We start from the raw sequence: 18,288 nt of genomic DNA on the forward strand, positions 1-18,288 counted from the left end.
ATATATATATATATATATATATATATATATATATATATATATATATGCATATATATATATATATATATATATATATATATATATATATATATATATGCATATATATATATATATGCATACATATATATATATATATATGTATACATATATATATATACATATATATCTATATACATACATACATACATACATACATACATACATACATACATATATATATATGTATGTATGTATGTATGTATGTATGTATGTATGTATGTATGTATATATATATATGTATGTATGTATTTATGTATGTATGTATGTATATATATATATGTATGTATATAGATATATATGTATATATATATGTATATATATATGTATACATATATATATATATATATATATATATATATGTATGTATATATATATGTATACATATATATATACATGTATATATATATGTATACATATATATATATATACATATATGTATACATATATATACATACATATATACATACATATATATATACATATATATATATGTATATATATATGTATGTATATATATACGTATACATATATATATACATATACACATATATATGTATACATATATATATACATACATATATATATATATACATATATATATATATATGTATACATATATATATACATACATATATATATATACATATATATATATATATATGTATACATATATGTATACATATGTATATATATATGTACATATATATGTATATATATATATATATATTTCATCTCTTCCATCTCAGATTGCTACATGTATATGTATATATATGTATATATATATGTACATATATATATATATATGTACATATATATATACATATATATATACATATATACATATATATGTACATATATATATATATGTACATATATATATATACATATATATATACATATATATATATACATATATATATATACATATATATATATACATACATATATATATATATACATATATATATATACATACATATATATATATACATACATATATATATATATATACATATATATATATACATATATATATATATACATATATATATATATGTATATATATATATATATATATATATATATGTATATATATATATATATTTCATCTCTTCCATCTCAAATTGCTACATTACTCATCAGTTTGGTGAGTAGTAAGCAATGCCAGTGCCTCAAGAGTCAAAACCCATCAAGTTAATGTTAGATTGGAAATATGCTTGGCTTCCAAATCTTTGTGCTCTGATACCACTGTTAGGTCTAGAAATCTAATATGATAAAAAATAATCAAAACTTTATTATATCCTGGTCATCAAGATTCATTACATAAATAAGGTAATCATATACAAGTTTAATAACAACTACAACTAAATTATATAGCCTAACAATTAAACCCTAATGATTAATACGTTAACAAATCTGAGGCTCTAAAAATGAGTGTTTTGACAAAGATGAAATCAGGGCCAATGGATTGTCAATGGTTATTTATGTGCTTGTTGTATGCTTCAGAACAAGGCCTAGGAATTGAAAGAGTTTGTGGAGAGAAAAATGGTGGATGCTACAGAGAAAACTAAGCAATCTCTTGAAGTGACAGAACAATGGACAAGAGGGGTCCCAATCGGTGAAAAGGCAGGTTAGTCAAAAGAGTTAGATATATCTTTGAACTATGGTCTCCATTGATAGAGATGTCTAAAGTTAATTGTGACATGGATTCTTAGGAAGAAATCTTCTGTGGAAGTTTCAATAAAAGGCTATGGAGGAAGTTTTTGGATTTTAATTTTGGTTATTTTTTATCAATAAATTAATTTTATCCCTAGGATAATTTAGGCTAACCAATCAAAATTAAAGATTTTATGCTTAAAAATTAATTTAAAATAGGTCTATTTTTGAACTTTTGCAATTGAATGATTTTGGTTTTAAAAATTAATTAAGGTCCACCATTGGGAACATTAGTTCCCTGCTTTATAGATAAGGCATGGACAAATAACAATGTTGTATCATTGCATTATATTTATTTTGTAAAGTAAAAGTTATTATTTATAAATATATAATTTTTTGTATGTTAAATAAATTTAAAGTATTAAAGTGTTTATTCTTAAAAATAATGGCATCAATTAGATAAGCATCTTTATATTGAAATTATATACAATTTTAACAAAAGAACTCATAACTTATTTTATGGCAATGGGTGGTGTAGTAGTGTTAGGGTTTCACGAGTTGGTTTCTCTAGAAATGGAGATGGGGGCTTAGATGATGATGATCTTGATGATCAGCATTTCCTCCTCTCGTACCACTGGTCCATCTTTTGTTGGTCTATTTTCTTGGGTCATGGAGGTTTATTAGGGTCTCTAGTGGTAGTGTCAAGAGTGCCTTCTTTTCCGTTCAAGGTGAATTGGAGTTTTGTCTTGCTTGACTTCACTTGACCATGGGATGAGAACTTTGTATGGTTGTGGTTTTGGGGCAAGATCCCTCTTTTTGGTGGTAACGACAAGTTCTTGGGGTAGTGGGGGTTCTACCATGGTAGTTGCCTCTGTTTGAGTTTGGATTCCCATTTTAGGCTCTGCTTGTTTGGCTCACACCCTGTTTTTCTTTCTAGAAGGAAGTTTTGGTAGTTGGATATCTCTACCTATCCATGCTATGGTTTTTAGAGATATGGGTTTATTAGGTTGGGTGGTGTTGACCCTCTTCTAGGCCCTTTGTACCTATGGGCATAGTGTGTCCTTTTTAATCTTAATGGGTAATGCTATGGTGTTCCTTCTTACTCTAGTTTAAAGGATTTTTACTACTAGAAAAGGTGGATCTAGGGGCATGGTTGTGATTTTAGAACTTGGGTTTCAATAGGTTTCTCTCTACCATTTCCCTAATCTCTTTCTTTGGCTAGATGTGTGGTGTAGTACAAGCAAAAGAATTCCCAAAAGAAATGTTGTAGCCCCTAGCAAAGAACCATGCAATGGAAACACAACCCAAGATATATGATTTGATACCAAACACAACTCTTTATTATAAAATAATTGATTACATGCAATGTGTCTAGCTATAAGGCCTTCTAAGGTATGACCAAATACAAAGCAAGTAATATTTCTTGAAGATCCAATCAAAACCCTAGCTAGTCCAAATCCACACTCTGGTAGAAACCTCCAACAAGATCTAAACTTGTTCTTGCAAGCCATGAATCAATCCCCATGTTTCCCAAGATGCAACTACTAGTTCTTCTCAAACTTCGCTCCTATTCCATATCCTCTTCTACAAGCTTCTATATAAGAAGAGATTACACCTTTAGAGCTTTATTACAAATTCTCATATGCCTTCCTTAAAAAGGCACTTACCACCCAAGATGTTTCTAAACTAGTTGATAGTAGCCAAAAAGATAGGGGACTAACCTCGAAGTACAAATAAGGCTGAGGACTAGCCAACGATTACCTCCCATAAGTCTATCCTATACCAACTTTAAATATCGAAACCAAAAAAATTTAAGAGCCAAATTATCATTAACCATAGTCCTTAAACTACTATGAATAAGAAACTAAATAATAAACCATGAGCATTTAAAAACATCACTTCTATTGGTCCACTTAATTGACATAGTCCAAAAAAACCCGTGGGGTGTAATGTTCATAGCCATAATCATAAAAACACAAATAAAACATAATAGAACCTAGGCTAGATGCCCTTCTCCTTATCCTGGTTACCATTCTTATTTTCCTTAGAAGCTTCTCTCGTCACATCCTCCTCCTCTACTTTCATTGGTTTGTCTAGGATGGTTTTCAACCAATCCTCTACCAAGAACCCATAAATGGATCGAGTTGTCTCAATAGTCTTTCCTAGCTCCTGTTCTTCTTCGTTAGCCTATAGGAAGTAGAGGGTTGTGGCCATGGAGTGCATCACCTTGGTGGAGAATGCCACTTGGGTTTTGAATCTATGGTATAAAGTGGTATAGTTATCTACTAGGTCCCTCATAGCCATCTTGAGCCTCTCCAACTGCATCTTGCTGTGACTATTTCCCAATAACCTTAGGGTTAGCCTTCCTAGGAGAAGTGATGTCTTCCCCCCCACTATGAGCCAAGGTAGCTTCCAAGGTTTCAAAGACATGGGAAGGGTTGATAGAGCTAGGGCTAGGTTTGATATCCTGATTGTAATGCCCTATGTGGAGATCCTTGAAACAAGGATGAAATACAAGACAAGATATTTTTTTTAACAAGTATGAGTGCATAAGAACACACCACACATAGATCATATAGATCACAATGGAAGACTTAACCACCATCCCAACAACCAATAGATCTCCTAATGCCACTACTAGAACTAACACAACAATACAAGGACAGAAGCCTGAAAATGACAACCAGTACTAAGAATCTCAAAATTTCCCAACCAAGGTTATTTAAGGTAACCCAAAGGGTACTAGAAAATTAAAAAATTGAACCCTAAAAACTGAGGGAGACACACCCTAATTTCCACATGAGAACCTATCTCTGCCAGAATTTTGCCCAAAGAAGTGCATCATGGCATGTGAAGAAGTACCTTCTCACACGAAGATGCGCACAATGATGCAAGCACATGTTTTTCCATACAACCAAAACACCAAAAAATTGATGTAGGGTTTCATGTCAGGAAGTGTCTAGCCATGCGTAGAAACCCACTACACCATGTGAAGACTTGCATCCTCACGTGAGAAAGTGCAATCTTGTATGAGAATCTTAAGTCAGCATGCAAACACAAAAATCAGGAAAAAGATAAGAAATCTAAGTGATTAAATTCCTCCAAACCAGGGAGTACTGGATCCACATTTTGAGGTGAGGACACTTGAAAAAAGTTGAAAGACAGAAAGTTAGAATCCAACCATCTATGAAAACAATAAAGGAAAAGAACAAAAGAACCAACATAGTGTGATGAAAGCAACATCACAGTAACTAAAAGAACATTGTAATGAACAGTATAACCAAACTAAGTACGCAGTTCCCCCTGTTCATAACATCCTAAGCCACCAAATAGATCATCTGTACTATTATAATAGGGATGTCACCACTAAAAAATGCTACAACATAAGCATAAGGAAATCTAACATGCTAGAAGTTAAGCAAAAGATAATCCTACAAAGTAGATAACATCACATATCACATGCTAATCATCATAGTAAGGAAATGTGGTAGTAACTAACATCATCTAAACATGATATACAAGCATTCCAATGAAAGCATAAATCAAAAGAAAGCATACTACAAAACTTTAAGTACTGAGTGAAAACATCCAGCGACGATCGTACTAGGAAAAAAGACCATCTCTGTACACCGATCCCTAACAGTGGTATAGGTAGCTATGCCTCCTGACCATGCAACACTCATAGATCTAGTCTCACCATGCTGATGGAGATAGTGGTTCAACAAAAAAAAAACATAAAGCACAATGTCCATGGCTAACACTTACGTTAGACATTATGATTACTGAAATCAAGACATAAACAATGCATAAACTACAGGTCCTAGTCAGACACTCAATGGCTACTAAGTAGGGACTGACATCATGGAGTGTCACTTGGCATCAACAAGCCCAAGGTGGTACTAGAAACTCTCGACTTCCTAATGGAAGAAGTACATCCTAAATTATTTTATTATCTTTAAGTTTCTATTTCTATCCAATGTTTAATTTTAGTTATCGCTTGATTACAAAGTTTTTGCATGCCAACCCTTAGGAAATAGGCACTGGGCTACAGAGGTAGAAGCCCCTTCAATATGCTACCCTACCCTACCCTACCCATGCTCATCGAACAATGAGTGCCTGTAGGCATGCAAATTTCCAAACCAACCCCAATGATCATAACCTCTAGAAGTACCATGGAAGATCGGGCCTTGCAAGTCACCCATCAAATGTACGCACATGTACTCATGTGTGGCACACCACCATCATGATATCATAACATAAGGGCTAGATGAGAACACAATGCAAAAAATCACTCAACCAAAAACAAAATCAGGAGGATGGATGTGGCATGCATCCCAATGAAACATAAAAGTACAATAGTGGTGTGACTGACATCCAAATGGATCATCCAAGTCCACAACCAACCTCATGCCAAGAAAACCTGAGAAAACAAGGTGACATGCAAAATGAGGTAAAAACCCCAAAATTTGGAAAACTTCAAAATTAAAAACCATTTGGCCTTTGGGTCAGAAAACCCTAAACATCCAAAAATAATTGAGTTTGGATGTCGTATGCAAAAATGGCCAGCATAATAGCTCAAAATCCCAAACCCTCATCGCAAAAATAGGGAAAACATTCATACCTGACCAACCAGGTAGAACCAACAAATACAAATGGAGCAATACATTAGTTCTCAACCTCCTAACATGGTACATGCTTGAAAAGGTGACATGCTAAGAGAACTATGATACCTGTTGTTGTATGCAAACTCAACAAGGTACAAATAGTCATCCCACTTCACTTGCCTATCCATAACATACATGCAAAGCATATCCTCCAGAACCTATTTCAATCTCCTAGTCTAACCATTGGTCTCTGGGTGATAAGCTGAATTGAAATTGAGTTGTGCATTGAAAGCATTCTGGAGAGACGTCCATAGTACAGTAGTAAACACTAGATCTCTATCCAAAATAATCCAATAGGAATCTCATGAAAATGAACAATATGCTCCAAGAAAACATGTGCTATCAAAGAAGCTATGTAGGATGTTCTCATGGATGAAAAATGTACTACCTTGGACAACTTGTCCACTGTCACCATAATACAATCATGTCTCTGTGATGACATAGGAAACCCTGTGATAAAATCAATGGATATCATATCCCATTTCCACTCTAGAATGGTATGCAGCTGCAAAAGACAAATTGGATGCTTATGCTCTACCTTCACTCTTTGGCACTCAAGACATCTAGCAACAAAATTAGAAACATTACACTTCATTCCTACCCAAGAGTAAAGTTGTTTGAGATTAGCATGAATCTTCTTAACATCAGGATGTGTGAAATATGGTGCACGATGCGCTTCCAACAAAACCAGTGTATGAAGATCACCTGACATAGGTACATAGATACATCCCATGTGTCGTAGTAGTCCATTAGACTCAAGAACATACCTAGAAAATCTCCCCTCAAGGATATGTCTAGACTCGATCTCCACCCTCACCTCCTAATACCAAGTGTCACTAGGCAAGGCCTCCAAGATATGGCCTTGCAAATCCACTCCCAATGACAACACTAATACCTCATGTCACCTTCTACTCAAAGCATCCATGAAAACATTCTCTTTCCCTTTAATGTAATGAACATCAAAGTCATATTCGCACAAGAACTCCATCCAATGACATTTTCATGCATTCAATTTTGGCTGAGTAAACATATACTATAAGCTCCTATGATCAGTACACAACTCAAACCTGTGACCCAAAAGAAAATGCCTCCAATGGACAAGGCATGCACTATGGCCTTGAGTTCCAAATCATGAATGGGGTCATTAAGCTCGTGGTCTTTGAATTTCCCAGACTCATAATCAATCACTTGACCATCCTATATCAACATCGCATCTACGTCTTCCAAAGAAACATCTGTGTAGACCATAAAATCACCTACAAGATTAGGCGCTGCAAGGACTACTGCACTATTCAAACACTCCTTAAGAGCATTAAATATTGCCTCACACTAGTTTGACCAAAAATACTTCTTCCCTTTCCTCTAAAGAGAAGTGATGGGATGAGCTACTTATGAGAAATCCTTCACAAAGAGATGGTAGTAACCCGCTAGTCCCATAAAACTACAAAATTCTGAGACATTAGTGGGTACCAGCCAATCCATGATAGCACAAATCTTCTCTGGATCCATTGCAATTCCATCACTAGTGATGATGTGTCCCAAATACTTCACCTCTAACTAGATGAACCCACACTTACTTAGGTTGCCATACAAATGATGGACTCTCAAGCACTGTGTAATGTCCCTAATTTCCATCTGTATTTGATTAGATAAATTTTGAATCCGTAATGATATAATTCCCCCCAAAAATGATATCCTTATATATTTTCCATGTTTGAAGGGATGTGTCTATTCTAATGCCCCTTATTACAATTATTATTTATAACATTAATATATTATTATTATTAAGGTTTTCACAAAGTTTTAATAATATATTATTATTGTTCTTTGAATTACCATAAATATTATTTATTCTTTATCAAATAAGTATCCATCATAGTATTTGATGTATTATTATTTTATATTATATTTATTATAATATTAATATAATATTATTAGTATATCAATATGTTGATATATATATAATGTTATATTATGGTAACATATATAACCTTATATCATACTCAATGAGTATATTATATTTTTTTATCATTATATCAATAGTTAATAATAATGTACTTTTTATATCATTTATCTATCTCTTGTAGGTGGAGAACACTATAATTAGGGTTCTAAGTGGGGGCCATGATAGTCTACTCCTCTCAAGTTTGCTTGTCCTCAAGCAACTCTTTTCCCTACATATGTGTTAAACACTTGCAAAGTTCGCATGTTAGCAACCAATTAAAGAACATGTGAATGAAAACACAAAGTAGACACATTAATGCATGAAGACATGATGCAAACATGATGTAGCCACATGAATGTAGGAAGAAATGAAGAAGACATGAAGCAAGCACATTGATGCATGAAGTCATAGCATAGACACATAGTATACATGTTAGAACCTTTCTTACAAACTGAAATAAGAAAAGGTAAGGAAATGCTTTACCACTTTGATCATGAATGTCGTGCTCCTTTCTCCTATCTCAAAAATCCAAAGTTCTTGAAGATGCATATTTTAAACAAATTTTCTATAGCTAGTACTATAATAAGGTGTATCATTCCATAGTGGATTGTAGATTTACTGTTGCTCGAGGTTGGACACACTCAGCTTGGGGCTCCCTCGGATCTTAAAATCCATATCGAGATTCCTATGCCCAAATGCAGCCGATTTACTCTTCATCTTGTGCACACTCCCTATCCATCATGAATTTAAGCATAAATATTTTTAATAATGTCCCATAGACATTTCTTTATAATTCCAAATTTATTTGTCATAGACCTTTCAAAATTTAATTTTATGCTCAAGAATTTTTATTTTTATTTTTTCCAATCATGCCCAATGTTATCATCACTGTGAATCAAGAAATATAAACATTATTAATCTACTCACAAATATATATATATATAGCTTTTGATTATATATCATAAAAAATATATATAAGATAATTCTTCATATTTTAGATAATAAGAGTGGGATAGCATAATGCTTTATAGTAATTAAAATAAGATCATACCTTAACTTACCTCTCCATATTCCATCATGAATAGCTTTATATTAAATATGCATCATTATAACTTGCTTAGTGAGCGATGGATCCTTTTGTACTCTCTTATCTAAACTCGGTATATATCACTTCAATCATAGGGTTGTGATTCTTAAGATATGGCAACAATGGACCACACATTTGTCTTTCTTCATAATTAATTATAATCATTACCCTCTGAAAGTATTTAATGTCATATTCTAATATGTTGGAAGGAAATATTCTTGATAATTTTGACAACTTTACTTGGTTCTATTTCATTAAAGAAACTAGTTGGTCATTCAGTTGGTCAGTATATCTATTTCCTGTTAGATTCAGTTGGGTATGTGAAATGGCTAGGATCCAAAATGTTAAAATTCTAAGACATTTCAGATTATATTACTTAGAGAAAGAAGGATTTTAGGATGGATTTGTTTGTAAAGTAAAATTAGCATATTTGCCACCTCATTTTGCACAAATTACTTTACAAATTGCTCTAGTCAATGCACTTGATCATGTTTCTCTGGCTGACATATGGAAGCTCTAGATGGAGGAGCAAATAGCTATCAATGGAAAGGTTCCTCCTAGAAATGAATCTTGGAACAATGCATGGGTAAAGAAGCAAAGATGAGCCAAGCCTAATCTCCAACTTACGCCAAGGCATCCTCCTTATTCATTTGCACTTTCTTCCTTATCTTGATCAACCCTTCATGCCTATATTGCTAGGTTGAGCATATGTTCTCCTCTTTAGCCACACATTTGGAGATTCTAAATAGAATGATGGTGAAGTCAAATGTCTATCTTCTCCCCAATATCCACATTGTCTCTTAACCCTACATGTACTCCATGTATAATATTTTTTCCCAAAGTTCTCTAATGCATACTATTTGTTATTCCCACATTTGGTTGACCAAATATTGCTCTCTAATTCCATGTTAATCTATAATGGTGTTCAACAATTTTGTAGTGGGTCTATTGCCAGTTAAACTTCCATGTGCCTATTTGTGATTTTCCATCTAGGACATTACTTTTATAATCTAAAACCTTTGGTGTCTTTCTCTAATTTTCCCACTGATGTTCCCTTTTGGACAAGGATATTTTTATAGATACCAAGCATTCTAGAAGAATTGTATTCCCTTCTTTGCATCCTTGTATGTCTTTCCCAACATTTATTGCATGACTTGTATGTTGTTCCCACTTCCTTGTTTCATGCTTTTATCACTATTATTACATGATTTGATCATTTATACATCCACATAGGCAAATGGGAAAGATCAACATATGATCTATTTAGATCTGAACATCCTCCTACATGATAATATTTTGATGCATATTGTGTATATTGAGGACATAACACTCTAGGGTAACAAAAAGATCCCATTTATTGTATTCCATATATTTCTAGCCATGTGCTAATTTTAGCTATCATCATGCTCAATTTGTAGCATTAACAAGGGATTTTTAGTTTATATCTAATAACTCCCATATATTAAAAAGAAAACAATATGAATTGTTGATGCTAGAAACATGGTTGACACCAGTAGTAATTGCTAACACTACAACAGTAGGCTTCAAGAGTAATGTTTTGGTGTCTATGTTGAGTTTCATTCCAACATTGATTATTGAGTCCACTTTCGTTGGTTGATCTCCTTATTCAATAGTTGCACAGATCTGTCATGGATGATTTATCCAAGCTATGTATTTTAATGCTTTTTTTAATATAGAACAAAATTCAGTGATTGCTCTGGAAGTTTTTGGCTTATACCATTTTTTCTTTTTTCTTCTAACAATTGATTAAGGGGTGTTTATTGTATCTCTGTTTCTTTTCACCTATGGAAAATATAGCTTTTGTACTTGGCACATGATTTATTATGACACGTCCATTTTCTTCTTTAATTTGTCTCTTTTCAAATGGAAGAAAGCATGATAGTTGAGCTGAATCTTAACTGATTTAACAATAAATATTCTTTGGGTTCTTCTATATTTTTCTATCCCCAAAAGATGGTAGGATCATTCTCTGATACCATTGTAATGGCCTTGATTTCCATATGTATTTGATCATATAAATTTTGAATCCGTAATGATATAATTCCCCACAAAAATGATATCCTTACATATTTTCCATGTTTGAAGGGATGTGTCTACTCTAATACCCTTATTATAATTATTATTTATAAGATTAATATATTATTATCATTATTAAGGTTTTCATAAGGTTTTAATAATATATTAATTGTTATTCTTTGTTTGATTATTAATTACCATAAATATTATTTATTCTTTATCAAATAAGTATACATCATAGTATTTGATGTATTACTATTTTATATTATATTTATTATTATATTATTATAATATCATTATTATACCAATATGTTGATATATATATATAAATCATGTTATATTATGGTAACATATATAACCTTATATCATGCTTAATGAATATATTATATTTATTTATCATTATATCAATAGTTAATAGTAATGTATTTTTTATATCATTTATCTATCTCTCATAGGTGGAGAAAACTATAATTAGGGTTCTAAGTGGGAGCCATTGCATACTACAATACCTAGTGTAAATGGACTTCATGCTCCTCCATAGTCTTTGAATAGATCAATATGTCATCTAGGAATACAATGACATGCTGATTGAGGTAAGTGCAAAATACACCATTCATCAAACTCATAAATATTGATGGCACATTGGTTAACCCAAAGGGTACAATCGTGAACTCATAATGCCCATACCGTTTATGAAAAGCTATTTGATGAATATCAACCTCTTGGATATGAAGATGATGGTATCTCAACTTCAAATCAATCTTTGAGAAAACTTGTGCTCCCTTCATTTGATTGAACAAGTCATCTATCCTCGACAAAGGATAACGGTTCTTCACCATCACATTATTTGACTATCGGTAGTGACTGTAAAATTGCAAAGAACCATCCTTCTTCTTCAAGAAGATGACTGGTGTACCCCATGGGGATACACTAGGCTGAATATGGCCCTTGGCCAATAATTCCTCCAACTGCAATTTGAGATTACTCAACTCCCAAGTTGTCATGTGATAACAAGGTCATGAAATTAGCTCTGCTCCTAAAACAAGATCAATTTGAAAATCAATGCCATGCTATAGTGGAATACCTTGAATCTCATCAGGAAACACATCTGCATACTCAGAGAGGAGTGGGTGATCATCAAGTGTCACTGTATGACTCTCGACTTCCTTGAGATCAGTGATAGAAATAAGAAACAACTAACAACCTTTTTGCACACTTTGCTGCAGCTGATTAGCTAAGATCATCTGAAGTGACATTGGTCTCAGGACTCCCAAAAGCTCTACCTACCCACATGTGTCATCAAAACACTATACAATCTTATGATCCAAATTGATATTTGCCTGATGGGTGGCTAACCAATCCATGCCCAACATAATTTCATATGATCCTAGAGGTAGAATGCATAGATCCACTATGGTGGTGAAGGTTCCCAAATTCAAAGCACAACTCCTAACCAATGAGCCAACAACCACTTTGGAACCCATGGGTAACTCAACCTGATGCATTGCCACAAGACTACATCACTAAATAAGAGATGGTGATATGAAAGAATTAGAAGAACCTAAGTTGAATAAAACTAAAGAAGAAATACCAAGAAACGTACCTGTAGCCTCGACTACTATACCCTGGTGATTAGCTTGATAGTTGTCAACTGCCACAAAGACTCTATGATTCTGACCTGCATCTCCTATAGTAGACTTAGATCTCATTGTGCCCTTACCAAGTCTTAAAGATAGTTTAGTAGAGCACTCAAAAGATTTATGACCAGGCTGGCCACAAGAATAATGATTCCCTATGAAGTTGGAACTTGCTCAATGGCCTTCCTAGGTTGCACTACGATAAGGTGCACTACCACTACTAGAATTCTGCTAAGCACTCTAAGGGGGATGATCCTTCTAATATTTTTGTCCTTAGTTCTGATTATTTCCTTTATTTCCTAAGGTACCAAAATCTTGTCCACCCTTGGTCCAAAACCCTTGAAACTTATGATGTTGTCCACCTTGAGAGGGTGTTGACTGGGTTTGGCCCTTCCCTGAGGTCTGAGAATACTATGCATCCTATCCATAATTCTGTGCACTCTATTTCTGAGAACCATATTTACCACTGAAATTGCTAGCCACATTGTTCTCTATGATTGTTGCCTTCTCAATGGAAAGAGCAAGTGTCTTCGACTAATGAGCACAAACATCTTCAATGATGGATTCTTTGAGACCTCTAACAAAATGTTAAGTGGTGAGTGCCTCATCATGTATGCAGCTTGAATACTACTTCAAGATAAGGAACTTCTTCTCATATTGATCAACCATCATAAAGCCCTATTTAAGGTCATGGAATTCATCAATGCGAGCTTCACAGTTCTATGGCGATAGGAATTTCAATCTGAACCTCTCCTTGAAGATCTCCTAGGTGAGATTTGTGACACTGATGTGGAGCCTATCACTCTCTAAATCCTACCAAATGGAACCATGTTCCCTTAGCTACGTGATCATGCATCAATCCTTCAAATTGATCCCATAAGGTAGTAGGGAGAAATAATGACCCATATCGAGCAACTAGATCTCAGCCTTGAGTCCTATTCCCTGGCCATCAAACTCTAGTGGTTTGGACTTCTAAAGTTCCCACATCATCACAATCTGAGTGAGATCATAATCATCTCGGTCATAGCACCTCCATCGGTGCCTTCTTCCACTAGGTGGTGTACAAGAACATTCATGTTCATGTTCCTCCTCTCTATGCTCTAAGTGATGGCAATCCCCATGATGGGATCCCTCCTCTTGGTTATGGTCTTGTTGGTGCTCCTCTACATGAGGGCCGAAACAAGCAAGAATCTCCTGAAGAACTGGCATAAATGCTCCCATAACATTCTGATTAGTATTACCCTATTCTTTTCCACTACCCTAGTGTTCCTCTTCCTAGTGTTCTTCTCCATGATTACCACTATGGGTACCACCATGACCACTAGGTCTATGTATAGGAGGCATCTCTCTAACAACAACAGGATAATGTCAGAACACTCAAATCAGAAGAATAAGAGACAAAACCATGAACTAATAAGATATCAATAATCAAACATAATATAACAATACACAATGGAAAACAAAACCATAATGGAAGCATAACATAGAGATCCCAATGTTTTAGCATGGGCTCTAATACCAAATGTAATGCCCTGCCTGGAGATCCTTGGAACAATGATGAAATTCAAGCCAAGATATATTCTTTTAACAAGTATGAGTGCATAAGAATGCATCACACATGGATCATACAGATAACAATGGAAGACTTAACCACCATCCTAGCAACCAATAGATCTATTGATGCCATGAAAACCTAAAAATGACAACCAACTCTAAGAATCTCAAAACTACCCAACTGAGGTAATTTAAGGCATCCCAAAGGGTACTATAAACTCCAAAAATTGAACCTCAAAAATTGAGGAAGACACCCCTATTTTCTATAGGACAACTTATCTTTGCCAGAATACTGTGCAAAGAAGTGCATCAACATGAAGAAGTACTTTCTCGCACAAAGATACGCATAATGAAATAAGCACGTGTTTGGCTATAAAATGAAAAACACCAAAAAAATTATGTAGGATTTCACATGAGGAAGTGTCTAGCCACATGAAGAAATCCACTACACCATGCGATGTGTTGTATCCTTGTGCAAGAAAGTGCAATCTCACACGAGATCTTAAGTCAACACGCAAACACAAAATTCAAGAAAAAGTTAAGAAATCTAAGTGATTAAATTCCTCCACACCAAAGAGTGTTGGATCCATATTTCAAGGTGAGGACACTTGAAAAAAGCTAAAATAAAAAAGCCAAAATCTAACCATCTACTAAAACAATGAAGGAAAAGAACATAAGGAACATCACAATAATTGAAATAACATTGCAATGAATAGTACAACCAAACTAAGTATGTTGTTCCTTGCAACCATTTATGGCATCATAAGACCATCGTGGGCCCTAGCCATCCATCATGTGTAACACCCAAATCCACTGAATAGATCGTTGATACTATCATAATAGGGACGTCACTACTAAAAACATGCTACAGCATAAGCATAAGGAAATCTAACATGCTAGAAGTTAAGCATGAGATAATCCTACAAAGTAGATTACATCACCTATCACATGCTAATCATCATAATAATGAAATGTACCATTAACTAAAATCATTTAAACATGATATAAAAGTGTTAAAATGAAAGCATAAATCACAAGAAAGCATACTTCAGAACTCGAAGTACCAAGTGAAAACATTTAGTAATGGTTGCACTAGGACAAAAGATCATCTCTATACACTGGTCCCTAGTAGTGGTATAGGTAGTTATGCCTCCCAAGAATGTGGCACCTGTAGGTCCACTCCCACTATGCTGATGGAGATAATGATTCAACCACAAACATAGATAAAGTACAATGTCCATGGTTAACACTCACGCCGAATAGTATGATGACTGAAACCAAGACATAGACAATGCATAAACTACAAGTCCTAGTTAGACACTTAATGGTTACTAAGTAGGGGCTTACATCACAAAGATTCACTTGGCATCGACAAGGCCAAGCTAGTACTAGAAACTCTCCACTTCCTAATGGAAGGAGCACATCTCAAATCATTTTATTATCTTTAACTTTTTATTACAACCCCATGTTTAATTTTAGTTATCACTTGATTACAAAGCTTCTACATGCCAACCCTTGGGAAATAGGCACTGGGCTATGGAGATAGAAGCCCCCTCCATATGCTACCCTACCCTACCCATGCTCATCCAATGATGAGTGCCCATAGGCATGCAAATTCCCAACCCAACCCCAATGATCATACCTTTTGGAAGTACCACACAAGATTGGGCCTCCCAAGTCACCTAACAAATGTATGCACATGTACTCATGTGTGGGACACCACCATCACATAGATCATAATACAAGGACTAGATGAGAACATAATGCAGAAAACCACTCAACCAAAAATAGAATTGGGAGGATAGATGTGGCACACATCCCAATGCAACATAAAAGTGTAATAGTGGTCTGACTGACATCCAAATAGATCATCTAGGTCCATGATCAAAATCATGCCAAGAAAACTTGAGAAAATAGGGCAACATGCAAAACAAGGTTAAAACCTCAAAATTTGGAAAACTTTAAAATTAAAACCCATTTGGCCTTTGGGTGAAAAAATTTTGAAAATCCAAAAATAATTGAGTTCAGACATCATATGCAAAAATGACTAGCATAATGACTCAAAACCTGAAACCCTCATCCGAAAAATAGGGAAAATGTTCATACCCAACCAACAAGGCAAAAATAGCAAACAAAAATGGAGGGGAACATTAGTTCTCAGCCTCATTACATATTGCGACAAGAAATAGAAGCTGAAACAAGGTAGAAACAATAAAAGGGGAAGGCCCTACCTAACAAAAATAGGGTAGAACCTGAAACTCATAGAATAAAATAAATATCTTGGCAAAACTGTTGAAATTGATAGCAAAGCAAGAACTCCCTGAGCTGGATCCAACGAGTTTGATCTTGTGAGAAACCCACACTCACAGCTTCCAAAATGAGAAAAAATTGAATCCTTCAAAAGAGGATTCTCAAAAGAGCTCTCAAATTTTTATTTCAAAAAGCAAGAAGTGAATAATAAAAACTCTTTTTCAATACTTATTCACTTTTCGCATGAATAGTTGATTAGGGAAAGTATCTAGTTAGACTAGCTAGACACTAAATCAACCCAAATGAAAACAAGTTGTTGCTTGTAATGAGAATTCACCTAAGGCAAAGTTACCAAAAATTAAATTTGGAAAGATTTAAAGCTTGAAAACCCAAAATCATAGAAATCACTAAACAACCTTTGCAACAATGCGAACCTCTAAATGCACAAACATGCTCACTGGTCTAATCATATAACGCAGATGAGTCTAGATTACTAATCACCTAAAGTTTTTAATTTAAAACAATTAAATAAGGATACATCGATCCTACAGGGATGATATTGATAAAATTTGAATGGTTGAATCACTAATTCCATGTGCCACTGCCAAGGATATAATTATTGCACACTAGAACACGTGATCAAGTGCAATTTCATAATAATATTATAGCCAAAGAAAAATACATTAAATACCTAATTAATCCATTTAAATCACTCACATTTGCATAAAGCATAAAGATACAAGAATGGATTAAATAACCCTAGCATAAAATCCATCACATAACATATTCAAAAAGTATGTCCAAATACCAGATAATAAGATATCATTATAGATCTACTGTCATCTCAAAATGGCATCAACATGCAAATATGATAAACTAAATAGCATAGCAGTAAAACATCTATGGTACTAAATCAAAGTATAACATTTGACCCTTAAGTCATCTCAAAGTACATAAAATAAGAGTATCAAGTATCTCTCAAATCAAAATAGACAAGGTATAGACTACAAACATGAGAAGCACTACACTGGTGGTGTGTTTTCTTTTTAGCAGGTTTCTCCTAGCTATCGGAGGAGCCAAAGCTAGATTCATACTTTGGAGGGTCTTCAATTTCTCCATTTGGAGATGCTTGCGTGTTCTCTTTGCACAATATTTGACTCAATAATTCTAACTTTAACCTGAGGGTTAATTTTGACCTTAGTGGCATGACCTTTATTGGCCCTCTTAAGAGAAGAGCTGGGGCTAGGGCCGAGGGAGGTCTAAAGGGTTATAGAGGCCAGGGGATTGAGAAGGAGAGGGGGATTCTAAGCCAAGTGCTAGATGAAAAGTTTAGTCATTAGGCCCTTTTGCATAAGGTAGAAGGGTTTCCCCTCCTCGTGTTTCCTTCTAGCCTTAAAGATACTATCCTCCAGCGAATAT

General features: G+C 34.2%; 1 pseudogene; it reads right to left on the reverse strand.

Annotated features, from left to right (window-relative positions):
• The window catches only part of LOC149558970 (L-type lectin-domain containing receptor kinase IX.1 pseudogene), a 31,843-nt pseudogene that overhangs the window by 13,016 nt on the left and 539 nt on the right, over nucleotides 1–18,288 (reverse strand).

This window comes from Cupressus sempervirens, chromosome 5, assembly GCF_028749045.1.
Source record: "Cupressus sempervirens isolate cs-2001-9-10 chromosome 5, ASM2874904v1, whole genome shotgun sequence".
In the NCBI taxonomy this organism is placed as follows: Eukaryota; Viridiplantae; Streptophyta; class Pinopsida; order Cupressales; family Cupressaceae; genus Cupressus; species Cupressus sempervirens.